Source organism: Vulpes vulpes, unplaced genomic scaffold (genome assembly GCF_048418805.1).
Source record: "Vulpes vulpes isolate BD-2025 unplaced genomic scaffold, VulVul3 u000000630, whole genome shotgun sequence".
Classification (NCBI taxonomy): domain Eukaryota; kingdom Metazoa; phylum Chordata; class Mammalia; order Carnivora; family Canidae; genus Vulpes; species Vulpes vulpes.
The window spans coordinates 209,767-226,497 of NW_027325744.1; the positions used below are offsets into that span (position 1 = coordinate 209,767).

At 37.2% G+C, this 16,731-nt stretch overlaps 1 protein-coding gene and 1 pseudogene across 1 annotated transcript in view; both read left to right on the plus strand.

Moving 5' to 3' along the window:
• The window catches only part of LOC140596747 (piwi-like protein 1), a gene marked incomplete at its 5' end in the record, with an annotated part of 99,961 nt that overhangs the window by 35,066 nt on the left and 48,164 nt on the right, over positions 1–16,731 (plus strand). The window lies entirely within an intron of this gene.
• Positions 1–16,731, plus strand: part of LOC140596752 (FAS-associated factor 2 pseudogene) — a 62,021-nt pseudogene that overhangs the window by 34,764 nt on the left and 10,526 nt on the right.

A 16,731-nucleotide genomic window follows, 5' to 3' on the forward strand; every position in this document is an offset into this window, starting at 1 on the left:
GTAAATGGTTCTCCAACCTTTTATTTTCAGGTTGTAGGTGTCCTTCTGTCTAAAATGAGTCTCTTGTAGACAGCAAATAGATGGGTCCTACTTTTTTATCCAGTCTGAAACCGTGCGCCTTTTGATGGGGTCATTAAGCCCGTTCACGTTCAGAGTTACTATTGACAGATATGAGTTTAGTGTCATCATGATATCTATTCAGTCCTTGTTTCTGTGGATTGTTCCACTGGACTTCTTCTTAAAGGGGAATTTTAAGAGTCCCCCTTAAAATTTCTTGCAGAGCTGGTTTGGAGGTCACATATTCTTTCAGTTCCTGCCTGTCTTGGAAGCTCTTTATCTCTCCTTCCATTTTGAATGAGAGCCTTGCTGGATAAAGTATTCTTGGTTGCATGTTCTTCTCATTTAGGACCCTGAATATATCCTGCCAGCCCTTTCTGGCCTGCCAGGTCTCTGTGGAGAGGTCTGCTGTTACCCTCATACTCCTCCCCATAAAAGTCAGGGATTTTTTGTCTCTTGCTGCTTTAAAGATCTTCTCTTTATCTTTGTAATTTGCAAGCTTCACTATTAAATGTCGAGGTGTTGAACGGTTTTTATTGATTTTAGGGGGGGATCTCTCTATTTCCTGGATCTGAATGCCTGTTTCCCTACCCAGATTAGGAAAGTTTTCAGCTAGGATTTGTTCAAATACATATTCTGGCCCTCTGGCCCTTTCAGTGCCCTCGGGAACCCCAATTCAACGTAGGTTTTTCTTCCTCAGGCTGTCGTTTATTTCCCTTAATCTGTCTTCATGGTCTTTTAATTGTCTCTTTTTTCCTCAGTTTCCCTCTTTGCCATCAACTTGTCTTCTATGTCACTCACTCGTTCTTCCACCTCGTTAAGCCTCGTCGTTAGGACTTCTAGCTTGGATTGCATCTCATTCAATTGATTTTTAATTTCTGCCTGATTGGATCTAAATTCTGCAGTCATGAAGTCTCTTGAGTCCTTTATGCTTTTTTCTAGAGCCACCAGTAGCTGTATAATAGTGCTTCTGAATTGGCTTTCTGACATTGAATTGTAATCCAGATTTTGTAACTCTGTGGGAGAGAGAACTGTTTCTGATTCTTTCTTTTGAGGTGAGGTTTTCCTTCTAGTCATTTTGCCCAGTGCAGAGTGGCCAAAAACAAGTTGTATTGGGAAAAGGAGAAAAAGAGAGAGAGAGAAGGAAAGAAAAGAGAAAAAGAAAAAAGAAAAAAAGGAAAAAAGAGAAGAAAAAGAGAAAGAAAAAGAAAGGTGGAAAAAAAGGGGGGGGTGGGGGAAGCAATCAGAAATCAGAAAGAAAAAAAAAAACAAACTCGGGGGAGTATCTTCTGATTCTGTACACTTTAAGTCCCTTGACTTCCCCTGGAACTGGTCCGTGTTGCTGGTCTTCTGGGGGAGGGGCCTGCTGTGCTGATTCTCAAGTGTTAGCACTTGGGGGAGCTGCTCTGCCCCCCGCCTGGTGCAGGGCTCAGTGGGGGCTGTTTACCCCGTGAGGCCCCAGGAGGAACAGCCACAGTGGGGCGGCAGCTCTGGGAACCGGGATTCAGCCCCCGCAGTAGCTCCGGGGCTCTCCGTCTGCAGGGCCTGGAGGCTCCGGGGCGGGGCCGCTGATCTGCTCAGCTCTGGGCAGGAGCGTCCTTGCTGTCCTGGGCCCTCTGGGTCTCTGCCTGTCCCGGGGGAGGCCGGATCCTGGGCTGTGTCCCGGCGCCCTGTGCTCCGGGGCCTGCGCTGTTGGATTCGCTCCCGCCCCGCAGCCCCCTCCGCGGAGCCGCCGCCCGAGCCCCTCCGAGCTGCTCCGGGTCCCGCTGTGCGAGCTGCCGTCTTAGGGAGCTCGGGGCACTCTCCCGGGGCGCAGGTGCCTGTTAGTGTCCCAGGGAGCCCGAGGGCATCCCCGCCCTCCTGGGTCCTGCTCTAACTCCCTGCGAGCCCCTTTCCGCCCGGGAAGGTTGGTGCAGCTCCTGCTCCTCCAGGACGGGGCTCTCCTGCCCAGCTCCTCGCGGGGCCCCTCCCCCTTGGAGGCCTTTTGCTTCTTTATTTCTTTTTCCCCCCGGTCTTCCTACCTTGATAGAAGCGCGAACTCTTCTCACTGTAGCGTTTCAGCTGGTCTCTCTTTAAATCTCAGGCCGAATTCGTCGATTTTCAGGATGATTTGAAGGTTATCTAGGTAATTTGGTGGGGACAGGTGATTTGGGGACCCTACTCTTCCGCCTTCTTGCCCCTCCCCTCCATCAGTTACAATTTTGAAATGAACATTCAGCAACATAAAGATCAAAATTTGACTTTAACTCTTAATGTACTATGATAATTTATTTCCAGCATATATTAAGTGAAGCCTGCAAAATAAATAATCTACAGAATCATTAAAAAAAACTCAGAATTTAGTCTTAGCATTCAAATAAAATTAATAAAATGTACTTAGTTGTCTCCAAAATATCACGTTTCATAAATTGCATAAACACATAACAGCCATGATAAATATAGTCTAAAGGATTAACTACAGAATATTATGTACTACATTGAGATTTTATTTGCCTTGAGATTTATGTATAGACATGTATATGTATAAAGTTTTCCATGACACGGAAGTTCATCGCATACCTGTTTTGTGCTTGATAGGAATAATAGTGTAAAAATCAGTATTAAGTCTTCCTTAAGATTCGGAGTCAATTATGCAAATGTGTATATGCTTGCCACAGACTGTTTTGTTCTATTGTGCATGGTTTGAATTGCATGTGAAGAAGTATTCATCTTGATTTAAATACCTTCAACTGTCTCCAGAATAGTTGAAATACTTAAGAAACGTAATGAGACATAATTGGATAATCACTTAAAATGGAAAGTTCGATAATTTCATATTCACGTACCCAATTTTGACCATTTAAAAAAAAAATCTCTGGGTCCATAATACAAGCCATCATTAACTTTGGAGTAACTCCTAAGCAATGAAAGTATGAAAGAAACCATATATATAATAGGTTGTTTTTAATAATTAGCAATCATTTAAAAATCTTTATAATAGTGAAAAATCTGATGAGAAAAATATAGGGCTTATTGGTTAAAATCCTTAAGGCTAAAAATTGTATTTTATTTACTTTCATATATTTGGAGAGTGTGGTGTTTGTATCTGTTTTTTTTTTTTAAAAAAAGAGCTTTTTTTTTCTTCTTTTAGATCTGCTTGTCTATTTTAGATAGCCAAAGATGATGAAATATGGAGTGTGTGCTAATTAAAAGCTAATTAGGTGATTTTTACTTTTACTAAGTTACTGATCTATGTGGGGTAATTAGAGCAGGGGGAGCAGTGGTGAAACCAGAAAGGTATCTTGATGATTGGTACAAAGACTGTATGTAGCATTGATAGGTTTGATCCTCCACTAGCCATTTCAAATAGTTAAATAACAAGTTTATTAATGTTTACCTGTGAAATACAGCATGGTTTACACAAATACTTCAGGATTTGATTTATGAAGCCATCCCTGAAGGTAAATGATAGTTAAAGGGAACAATGCGGTAGAGACATATCACAGATACAAGTAATTGATGCCAGTTAAATACTGGCACTTGACTTGATTTTCACAGAGATTTCAGCGCTTGGGGGCAAAAGAGTTCAAAGACGTGTAATTAACATGCTACATGAAGGAAAGTGGTATAAACTAAAGAATTATACACATGTACATTGTTTTATTATGCATAGTCTGAACTCAAAATTAAAAGATTGAATAATACAATAAAATTATAATCTGAGAGCACGAACACCCTTTAAAAAGACCAAAAAGAGATAAAGTCTGAAAAAATATATAACAAAAAATCTTTGGTACATAAATGAAGAATGAACTTCAGGATAAAATGATTGGACACACGAAATAGTCTATTTTTTCTTTTATTTCTGTTGACCTATTCAATGGTATATTTATTTCACTGAACTCCTAAAGTAACGTTAGAGTTCCCCTATGAAAAACAGAAATATTTTCTAGTTCCTGGCACAACATCTGGCAGTAGCAGATACCCTGTAAATTTTTGCTATCTAGAAAAACAATTGTATATGAGCTAGACAGATTACCGGGTTTCTTTTGCTAAATCAAACATTTGTTTCTCAAACACATTCCTTTTCCAACCATCTCTCTCTCCATCCTTTCTTTTCTCTCTCTTTCCTTCTTTCCATTAACAAATTTAGGAAGAATTCACTCTGTGCTGAGAAAATGTCTAACTTATCTCACAATGGCAGAGCTGACAAAGTTTTTATCTTACTTATTTCACAGTTTAATGGGGGAAAAAGAATTAAACGTGCAAAATAAATCTCACCTTTGATAAATGTCATGAAGGAAAATATTCTCAAATGTAGAATAATGAATACAGAAATTGATAATTAATAACTTTACTCATGAAAGTAAACTCATGAAAGATGAGCTCACTACATGAAGAAATGGAGATAGAAAGACAGTATAATGGGACTTCTAGATTCTGAATTAAGGAGGAGCTTGGAATGTCCAAAGAAATAAAAGAATGTTAGTGTAGCAGGAGCATAGTACGTAAAAAGGAGAGGGGCTTGAAATGAAGTAAGCTTTGTAGTCCATAACAAGTGTATTGGATTTCATTGTAAATGCCATTGGAAGCCACTGGATGCTTTTAAGCAAAAGTGTGTGGTAATTGCATTTATGTTTTAAGATAAGTGCTTTATGGAGAATGAATTAGTGGGAAGTAAGACTAGAAGTGGAAAGAGCATTTAGGAGGAGACACTTGAAGATTTCCAAGAGAGAAAGATATGATGTCCTAGACCAGGATGGGACCACTGACATGGATTTGCAATCTATTGGAGGCAGAATCAAAAGGACTTAATAACTGATTGAATGTAGAGGGTGAGAGAAAAAGAGACAACAAACATGAGTCCTAGATTAGAGCAATTGATTATATAGCAAAAACATTCACAACTGAGTTGGTCAAGATGAAATTGGGAGACAGGCGCTAGTAAAAGAATCAATAACTCAGGATGCGTGGGTGGCTCAGTAGTTGAATAAATAAATAAATAAATAAATCTTTTAAAAAACATTTTATTTATTTATTTATGAAAAACAGAGAGAGAGAGAGGCAGAGACACAGGCAGAGGGAGAAGCAGGTTCCATGCCGGGCGCCCGACGCGGGACTCGATCCCGGGACTCCAGGATCGCGCCCTGGCCAAAGGCAGGTGCCAAACCGCTGATCCACCCAGGGATCCCCTAAATAAAATATTTTTTAAAAAAGAATCAATAACTGCTTTTGGGATTGAGAATGTATTGTTTTACTTTCTTCTACTCAGAGTATGGATTTGGAGTTATTACTTTAGATAAAAACCAAATTAGAAGTGGGGAAGAAAGATTAAATACTAGACATTCCAGGGATTCATTCAAGCCAATGATCTAGCAACCCAATTGTAGCTAATTGTTCTAGGTTGATATGTGTAAATATATGTATGAATTGACACTGCAAAGACATATGGTAACCATTGAGACCTCTGCATTCTACGGGGTTGAGATTAAATCTATTTTTATACAACAGACTTCAACAGTATTTGGGATTATAAAATGAGTCTACAGTGTGATCAGGGCAGTGACAAATGGAAAGGAGTAGCAATGGCTGGTATTCTTAAATAAACAATTGGGGAAAAATAGGAAAAGTTTATTTTATTGAGCAAAGAATTTCTAACCTTCACATGACCTTTCGCAGTTGAACATAAGCACAAGTAAGAACAATATAGAAGGAGGAATTTACTAGAATAAGTGAAAATTGAAAGAGCTCTATAAACTTCTGTCATTACCATCATCGTCTCTAGAAAACCACATCTCAAAACGAGAGAATCTGATAGAAGAGAAATGAAAATGGACCATTTTTCCTCATTAACTTGCAAGGAAGTTTCTATACATTTGTATCTTCCTTTTTTGGCAAGGTTGAAAACATCGGCAATCAAAAATTTCCTGTCATTCCTCAAATCTGTTTGTGAAGGTGGGACAGCTGATTGCCTTGCAGTTGTGTTTGTAGCATGTCGTCCCTGATGCCTCATTTCATTTATTTAATAGCATAATTATATCATAACTTATATCTATCTGCACTATCATAAACTGACGTGTATTCTCACACATTCTATCTGAAATTTTGCCCATAAGAATTGTTTGCATTTACTTCAGACCATCCCACTCCATTTTTGTCCAGCATATCCCTAGTTATAATCTTGAGAACAGCATATCAGATTAGTCATGATTAATAAATACAGAAAAACTTGGAATTTAATCAAATGGCTTCTCATTCAAAGATCTCCTTTTTTTTACCCATAATAACCATAATTTATGTCTGCAACAGAAGAATATGGTAATATTAAAACCCTAATTATCTCAGAATTCATTATACGCATATGATACCCTACTTGCAATCGTGTGAACGCTATACACATTGAATAAAAACCATACTTCAGATTTTGAATTTGAATCTTTCCCCAGGCTGATAGTATGTAGCACAGTCCTCTCCCCCAATGCCAGGGAGTAGCAGTGAGCCACAGCTCCTGGCCCGTAATGCCATCACAAGAGTAAACAACTGACACACTGACAACCATTCTTATGCCGCATGGCCAATCTCTTTCACTTTCAGTACAGTATTCAATAAATTACATGAGACAATCAACATTATTAAAGGATTTTATCCAACTATAGACTAACGTAAGTGGTCTGGGCACATTTAAGTTGGGCTAAAACTAAGCTATAGTGGTCAGTAGGTTAGGTGTACAAGTGCGTTTCAACTTACGACATTTTTAATTTATGATGGGTTAATCAGGATATAACCCCATCATAAATCAAGGAAGTCTGTCTCGAAATTTTGATTTCAGAGTCAAATAAATAAGCTAAGCATGCTTATTTGAAATGTATTGTTACTTGTTATAATCATTCACTGATTAGTGAGTTTATTTCAATGTATAATTATTACAAAATTCAAATATACTATATTTAATAGAATGCATTCCAGAATATGAATTCATTTCAACTACGTCATCTTATTCCAATCTGGTGGGCTACAAAGAAAGATAATGTCATTATGAATACCTTGTTATCTCAAAATAAACTTAAGAGTAAGAGGTGCTTTATTTCTTTTGCTGTATTCAAAGAGGTCAATCTATTTTTAAGTTAAATCAATAAGTCTCCATTGTGTGCTTAGAGTAAGACCACGAGCATTTAGCTCATAAGTAAAGTGTTAAAAGAAACCACAATGTTATCATTAAGAATTTGACTTAGAAATTCTTCTGGTTTCCTAACATTCTTGCTAAGTACTCTGGAACGGACAATAATCTGCACTATTGTAAAATGAATGGAACAAGTTGGAGGATGGTGAAAGTCTGAGGAGACTGAGGAAAACCTATTATTATTCCAAAATATATAGCAACTTTAAAAGATACGGTAATTATTATTCTGTTGATACTTCTATTGTGCTGGATATTTATACTTATAGGAGATAATTGTGTGTGTGTGTGTGTGTGTGTGTGAGAGAGAGAGAAAGGGGGGGGAGAGAAATTACGAATGCTCTAAATATTTTGAAGCAGCATAAATGAGATCCACCTTCCCGTTACCCTTTCTGCCAACTTGAAAACGCCATTTCATAATATCTGAATCAATGAAGAAATCACAAGCTAGGAGCATCTATAATTTAGGGGCAATGCTAATTTTCTTTTTTGAGTGTAGATCTTTAAAATGAGCTTTTTTGCCCCTGCTCTAAAATCTGTAAAATGCATTTACCTAAGGTAGACTATCCCTGAAAGTATTATATGAAAATTTTTAGCTAAGGGGGGCTTTTTATTTTGATAAGTCTCTGAAGCCAAGAAGTTGAGTTTCCTCTGTTATAAGTGATAACATTTATAATCAACTAATACCTAATTCAAACAAAAATCTTTGTGAAGTTTGTTTCTAACCTGAAGAGGTTCTAACGTGTCTCTCTTTTTTTTTTTAATTTTTATTTATTTATGATAGTCACACAGAGACAGAGGGAGAGGCAGAGACACAAGCAGGCTCCATGCACCGGGAGCCCGACGTGGGACTCAATCCCCAGTCTCCAGGATCGCGCGCTGGGCCAAAGGCAGGCGCTAAACCGCTGCGCCACCCAGGGATCCCTCTAATCTGTCTCTTATTAATAGCATTGGGTTCCTGTGTTCATAGGATCTGTATGACTACCCAGATAGAAGTCTGTGATAGAGATGGGTTTCCTACGGCATCATAATTTTACAGTAAGTCTGTAACAGAGTAAACATGTTTATCCTTGTGAATATTGATTTTTTTCACATCATAGATTATTTTCAAAATTGATAATTATAACAGCATGTTTTATTATATTTAAGTATGCGTTTATCTATTAACTGAATCATTAAAGTAAGATTCTTTACTTCAAATTATTCTAAAATAGAATTTTATTCATGAATTTTCATAGTTCCTTAAAGATATCATTAAGTAAGGAAGTCAATTATTCTTCTAATGTAAATTTCAAGCATGACAGGTAAAATGTTCTAGAAAAAGCTTGCCATGCAAAATTGTTTTGAATACTATGGCTAGAGCATTTGCCCACGCATGAAATAGAGATATAACTTCAATACTTTCAGGTCAAATCACAGCATCAGGAAAAGGTTGAATATAAATTAAGGATAAAATCCAATATATTTGGGTGGGACTACATTTTCTTCTTGAGAAATCATAGAAGGACACATTAATTATACTTGGTATGAAATTTCTCAAGTAAAACAGAAAATCCTGACTTTGCTAAGGACACACATAACCAAAGCACTGGCTTATTCTATGTTTTATTTTAAACTTTTGGAAATAATTTTGATTAAGGGATTAAATGGCATTGTGCCTATTCTGAAGGATATATGACAGAGAAAGGATTTTATGAGGGACCAGGCATGTAAGAATATTCATTCTTCAAAAAAACAAACAAAAAAAGCAAAACAAAACAAAACAAAACAAAGATTCATTCTTTAACATGTTCAATGCAGACTTCTTGAGGGTAAAGTGTGCACCACCCAGTGCCAGTCACTGGGCTACTGACCAAATAAGAGCTCATTTTGGAACTCCCCAATTAGTGAAAGGGAAGGACATGTGGATACGTAAATTAGCCTGACAACACTAAGATTTGTTGAGCATGCATGATGTACCAGGAAATGTGCTAAATCCTTTACAATGATTATTTATTTTAATCCTTATAGTATCCCCGAGAGAGGGACTGTTGCTTATTGCAGTAAAATTGAGATTAAGATATGAAACTCGCTCAAGGTTTCACAGCCAGAGAGGTGTACCAGAGATGATAGATCGTATTAGAAGGATATGAAACAAATGTTATAGGAGAGGCCAGGGTAATAATAAGTGCCTGTGGGAGTCAATGAAAGTGTCCTACCTCACAGATAGAAAATTTGAACTAGATCTTAAAGAGAGAATACGAGGTTTGCTAGTAGTGAAGGCAGATAAGGGGAATGTTTCCATCTAGTAAGATTTTCTAGAAGTATAGCCTTCTGGTCTTCATTTTATCATTTATAAATATGTGATAGTGGAATAATCTGATTTCTAAGTTTTTTTGAGTTCTGGAATTTTAGGATGATGTTTTGTTTACTCTACATAAAAATAAAAGAGACTTCTGAGTAAATGCTGAAACATCTGAGACTTTTGACAATATATCACTGACCCTCCAGAAAGAAGAAAGATTTCTTTTATCCTGCACATGGATAAAACATCATCTGTTTTCTTCAAAGATAGCTAGTTACATGTGGAACTTCTCCTCCCTTAAAAGAGATGGGAGAAAGTACGATATGACATATGGGGGGACAGCCTAGCCAGTCTGTAGTAGCTGATAATTAGGGTTCTGTATTCCATAAACCCAACTGCTTCTGGTTAGGGCTCTCTTATCTTTTTTTCTAGTTACTTTAGGAAAACTTAATGTTTTAGACCTCAAAGGATTTCCTTTTGTTGTATGAGAAAAGCCAGGATATTCCTGGCCCCTAGAGAGGTGTTGCACAGTGCTGGGGGGTGACAGCCACTTAAACTCCCAGGAAAAGCCAATGGAGATGGGAAGATAGCAAAGGAAACACATACAAAATGGCCTTGATTGTACATAGTTTCTGAGAAGGGGAAACTGGACAGTCAAAATGTAATACTTCTTTTTTTCATAGTCAGCATCAGTGACTTTAACTGAAACAAAAATGATTTTAAAATATTGCTAGCCAAGTGTGTTTCACTCATTCATTTGAAGCCCTATGATCTTCCTAGAGAAAATAATCATGTAACTGAAGACACACACAATATTCTGATATAATTTTTAAAAGTTATCCTATGGAACTATACTCAACATACCCATGTGTTTTCATACACCAATAATTGAATTTGTGGTTTGAAATGACAAACCACATGTCATGCTGTCTTACTTCTACTATATGAAGCAGTTTATTTCATCTATAAAAAACAAGCAGTGAGAAATATTCAGGAAACTCTTTTACAAATTTAAAGAAATAAAAATATTTATTATATTGTCACATTGTCATTTAAATGCTCAAATTTTCAGAGAAGAGTGACAAAATTGTCTTCTTACCCATAAACCCTGTCCTTTATGATTTCTGTACTATATTACGATATTTTTCTTCTAAAATTAGGATATAGGAGGGAAAGAAAAGATGAATAAGCAATACATTTATTAGTATTTAGTAACATGTAATACAAGGAATCCAGAATGACGATCAAAAATCACAAAAGGAAGAGTCAGCCACAGGTTTCTGGTGAGTTATTCAAGTGAGTGCAGTGCTCCCACAATCATCTCCGTCCAGGTTGAACTGTTGCGAAGGGCAATTAATTCCATTTCCCACTTTTAGTTTTTCTTATGTTAAATTTAGAAGGCAGCCTGCCAGCTATGATTAAGATTTTCTCAGAAAATAGTTTCTAGAACCTAATACAAGACTGTTAAACCACTGCGTAAGCATAATGGTTTAGATCAGTTGTATGCAACTTCCATGTGCACATTTCCCAAAGCAAGCTTATGAAAGCACACATTTCCAGGTACCCATACCATCCAAGGTGTCTGATTTGGTAAGATCTAGAGTAAAACCTCGGAAGTGAAATTTTCATCAAGCGTCCCAAGAGGATTCTGACACAGATTTGTGTTTAGAATACCGTTTGGGAAATTGTTTTGGAGCAGAATGAAGAACAAAGTATATTTTTATATGTAAGCACAATGGGAAGGAAACAAGGAATTTAAAACGTGAAGGAGGAAAAGGGGACTCTCGTATTGTACATAGTTAAAAGTCTGTGATTCTCAGATAATCATAACTTTTCCATATGTTACCAGCATGATAGCCTCCAAAGCTTATGCTGTCTTCACTATACCAAATGAAGCTTAAGGAGTGAGTGAGACGGGGAAAAAAGAAATTATTTAAGCAATAGCTCAGGGAGAAGCTAACGAGTTTTTGTTAGCTTCCAAAAAGGCAAGTGCCCATAGTATGGTCAGGAATAAGAAACGGGGGGTGGGGGGGGCGAAAATAGACAAGAAAAAAGAAAAAGAATGTAATTGTTCGTGTGACCCATTGTGTGCATGTGTACACACACGTACCACAACATGCCACCTACCACAACATACCACTTACCACAGCACACTACAACCCTTCACCACCTGGAAGCTGATGGCTACAGTACAGTCATTATGTGCATTATGTCATGCTCCCAGAGGTTTTCCTAAATCCAGTGTTATGTACTTTCTCTTTAACACTTTGCACACATAATGCCAACAAATCCAGCTCCTTAGGAAGTGCTCACCTTGATATTCTGAATATTTTATACAAAAAATACTTTTATTTATTTTTTTAAGACACTTTTATTTTGACCAAAGTTTCCATTTATATTCACATGGTGAATTACATGTTGAGCTACTTAGCCAATGATCATGAGTCAATTATGGTTTATGGAAATTCACTTGGAATTGTCTATCTGAGAATTATGAAACTTTAAAAATTGTCACTTCCAATTGCCTGAATTTAGAATGGGGAAAACTGAGGCTTCTGCTGTTCTACTTCTCTTCTATTCTTCTTTTGAACTTGTAAACCTCTTCTTTGTAGAAATTTATTAACAAGTACCGTTATATAATGCTTTCTCCAATAAATGAGAAATACACACACATACACTCACACACACCTTTTCATTTCTATTATCCATGGCAAAATTTTATCTTGGGTAGTATACTTACTTCCTGGTATCCTCTTTCCCCACATCCTCCTCTCTGCACTCTTATCTAGTAGTAGGTGTTAGAATATTGCTACTTGATGATTAATATTTTCAATGAAAGAGATTAAAGTTGGAAATCTTGCAGAGCTTTTGTATTTATATTTCTATTCTGAGATTTTGGAAATAGACACAAATTCTCAAGTTTCATTTGAAAAACGTTTTAATCATGGAATAAAGACAAGTGTATCTGAGATTATGGTCTTACTATTCAGTAATAAGAATACTCTTAACTATCTGATGGATGAAAACTAGTATTCTAACTCAACATATTTATAGTACAGAGTTTTACTTATTTCTTTACTGATCGCTATGCCAAATCCTGAACTCTGTTCCAGTTGTTTTACTGTGTAATGACTCTTAACCTTTCTACTAATTGGACTGGCTCATATGCTTTTTAGCCTGTCTTCCCTCAGATCCTCATAGCACACTTTTGGAAGCCTGACACTAACAGAGGTCATGTAAAATATGTTAGGTAACTGGTGGTGATATAATCCTGCATAGCCAAACTGAACAATACGTAGAAAAAATGGAATTTAACTTCAATTACCATTTATGAAAATCTGGTTCATTAATGTTTACTTATAAAATACCTCCTCCAAATCCTTTAGTCTGAATATGGACAATCACCTTTTTACACCTTTAAATAGATTCTTCCTATCTGGATAGCTCAATTCTGATTCTGATTAAATAAATTATCCATCTGTGAATTCTACAGGTGTAACTTTTAATACTTACCCTTTATTATTTAATACTTACCCTATATTATTTCCAGCAGTCTCCTCCCTGCTCCCAACGTGTCAGAAACAAGTAATTTAGTTGCTATGACTTTTCCATTTGTCTAAAGGCAAACCTATCAACCCCTATAAACATGTGTGTTTTATCTTGCTCCCTGTTTGGTATACCATGGATATGTGGGAGAATCAAGATTAGACTTTTGTTGATCTGACTTCTTGATAATAAGGTGTTAGGAAAGCAATAAATGTATTGGAAAAAGAACTTTAAATCATATTTAAGCTTACTAAAGCCTTTCAATAGAACATATTTAATTCTGGTAGTAATAAACTGGATGGGATTTCATTGTAAAGCAGAGCAGAATTCAGCATATACTGTGTCAGCTTTACATGACAGATTATTAATAAACTGCCACTGTTACCACTCGATGCCAGTCTTTGGTGTTGGCATTTTTTTAAACTTGAAACTCAAATGTATTTTTTTAATCTTATTAAAAGATTAGATGTATTTTTTAATCTTATTTTTAAAAGATGTATTTTTTAATCTTATTTTATGAACCAGTTTCTTCTTTTCAATACATTTTTTTCTCTTCTCTGTAGAATTATTGTGTGATTCAATTAATGGTTCCAATTTCATTATACTTATATGTTCTAAAAAACCCTAAGGCATTGTATAACTTCACATAGATCAACTTTAGTTATTTGTTTGTTTGTTTGTTTGTTTTCATTTGATGAAGGTGAAGACAAGGCAGAGTAAGAATTAAGAAAGAGGATGTACTTTCAACTTGGTACCTAACAAAAATGAGCCATTTGGTAGAATTCATTTTCTCAACTAACTTTCCCCAGTATGTTTGCCTTTTTCTCTCTTTTCTTCTCCTATCCCTGTTCTAGATACACTTTTTTAAAAGATTTTATTCATTTATTCATGAGAGACACAAGAGAGAGAGAGAGAGGCAGAGACACAGGCAGAGGGAGAAGCAGGCTCCATGCAGGGAGCCCAACTTGGGACTCTATCCCGGGTCTCCAGGATCACACCCTGGGCTGAAGGCGGCACTAAACCACTGAACCACCCAGGGACCCCCGATACACATTTTATATTGTCCATTAATTCAACAAAACACTTAAATATTTGTATGAAATAGTCATTTTGCTAGTGTTGGAAAAATAATAAGTAGTGGGCAAAGCCTACAGGAAATAGACAGTTCAAGAGAGCTTATAGGGTCTAAGGTTATCCTTTAGATACAAAAGGGCCATTTTGTATCTAAAAATTTTTTATGCTTTACAACTCCTTGTCACTCCATCAAAACTTTAGCTATCTATCAGAGAGAAGTTAAGAGTTACTTTAAAATAAGTTGCAATCAGTGGGTTAAAGGACATAGCATCTGATGATGGGGTAAAAAGTGTGTATAATGTCATAGAGAGTGCAAAATGAATAGCAAAACATGCAGGTGATGCGCTGAGTTTTATCTAAGTAGTATATATTATCCTCATTGTCTTAATTGGACAGGTAATGTCAAACCTTTGGACAAAGCTGAAAAAGATTCATACCTAGTAAGGTATGCACTGGTATTTACTGGAAATAAAAGAAATAGAGACTAGAAGAACAATAAAAAATGATCAATCAATGAAACTAAGAGCTGGTTTTTCAAAAAGATAAAACAGGCGTGTCTGGCTGGCTCCATCAGTAAAGCATATGACTATTAATCTTGGGGTCATGAGTTTGAGTCCCACATTGGACATACATATTACATACATAAATAAACATATATATATCAGGGCACCTGGGTAGTATAGTCAGTTAAGCCTTTGACTCTTGGTTTCAGCTCAGGTCATGATCTCAAGGTCATGAGTGCAGAGCCTGCTTGAGATTCTCTCTCCTCCCACCTGTGTGCTCTCTCTCTCTCTCTTTCTCTCTCAAAACAAATCTTTAAAATGTACGTGTATTTTTGAAAGATAAAACTCTCAAACCTTTAGCTACACTAAACAAGACAAAAAGATTTCAATAAATAAAATTAGAAACTAAAGGAGCCATTACAACTGACACTACAGGAATGCATATGATCAGAAAATAACTGCCATATACAATTATATGCCACCAAATTTGATAACCTAGAAGAAATGAATACATTTCTAGAAGCATAAAACCTACCAAGAATGAATCAAAAAGAATAAGTAATATGAATAGGCACCAATGTGTTACACATTAATACTCCATAATGAACAGTGGGCACTGGCTCAAATGTCCCATACTGGTTTTTGCCTTTGAGTCATTCTACATGGTGTTCCTTCTGCCTTATAGGGTTTACCACTTCCCAGCAGTGGGTCCTGGGCAAGTTTCTCAGGCTCATTGACCTCAACTATCTCCCATAGAGAATGGGAAACACATTGGTTGTGATGCTTACCTCATAAGGACATCACAAGGATCAGATGATGTGTGAAAGCATTTTACAAACTGCCAAGTCCTCTGCCCATATGAGCTAATAGAATATAAAACAATGGATGCCAAGGAGTTAAGACAGGGAGGGAACTTAGAAGATAGAAATAACTGCTGTGTGGAAATGGTAGACGTGATTTTTGCTCAACATTCTGGCAAGAGAAACTTTATAAAAGTACAAATTAATTAATAGAGCAAATTGGGGTAAGGGATAGGGAAGAAGGTAATTGAGAAGGGGAGGCCTGGATGTGTTTGGATCCTCTGAAGTCTAGAGAGAGGAAAGTGTTTGTTATCCAGCAGACAATTCCTGCAAGCAACCTGGAGCAATTTTTGCCTGACCCAGACAGATTCAAATCTGGCCTGTGCCATTTTGACATTAAGATTCAGTTTCCTCACCTGTAAAGTGGACATAATAATGGTACCAACCTCAGAGCATTGTGGAGATACTTTAATTCATTTTTTTTGTCACTCAAAAAGATTTCTTAATAATACGGCATTGGACTATGACCAAAATATGAAATAAATATACACAAGTTTATATTGATATAAACAAATGAACAAATAGGGGAGAAAAGGCTAATTTTGCTTTAATAGAATTCCAGATAGGGGCACCTGGCTCAGTGGTTGAATAACTGCCTTTGGCTCAGGTCATGATGCTGGGGTCCTGGGATTGAGTTCTGCATCAGGCTCCCCACGGGGAACTGGCTTCTCCCTCTGCATATGTTTCTGTATCTCTCATGAATGAATAAATAAAATCTTAAAAAATAAAAAATAAAAGAATTCCTAACAATAGACTCCTCACTTCAGGAGGTGAAGGAAAATCCTCCCCACCCCCTACCCCAAAGGTGGGGTAGATTTAGAGCACACTTCTAAACAACAGAGTGTAGAGAGAGGGAAACAGTGACTTGGGGCAGCAGACTGGCACACACAACTTTAACTGAGTGACAAAAGTCAGTGATGAAAGTCAGCAGTAATGCTGTGTGAATCTCATGCACCCCCAACTGAGATGGGATGGAAAGGCACAGAAGCACTTCACCACTGTGGTAGTCTTTCCAAAATTCCATATTCCCAGCCTACTCATGACAGAAATATCAGACACACCCAAATTGAGGCTCCTGCAACAAAGTAGCTCACCATGGGATCCCTGGGTGGCGCAGCGGTTTGGCGCCTGCCTTTGGCCCAGGGCGCGATCCTGGAGACCCGGGATCGAATCCCACGTCGGGCTCCCGGTGCATGGAGCCTGCTTCTCCCTCTGCCTGTCTCTGCCTCTCTCTCTCTCTCTGGGTGTGAC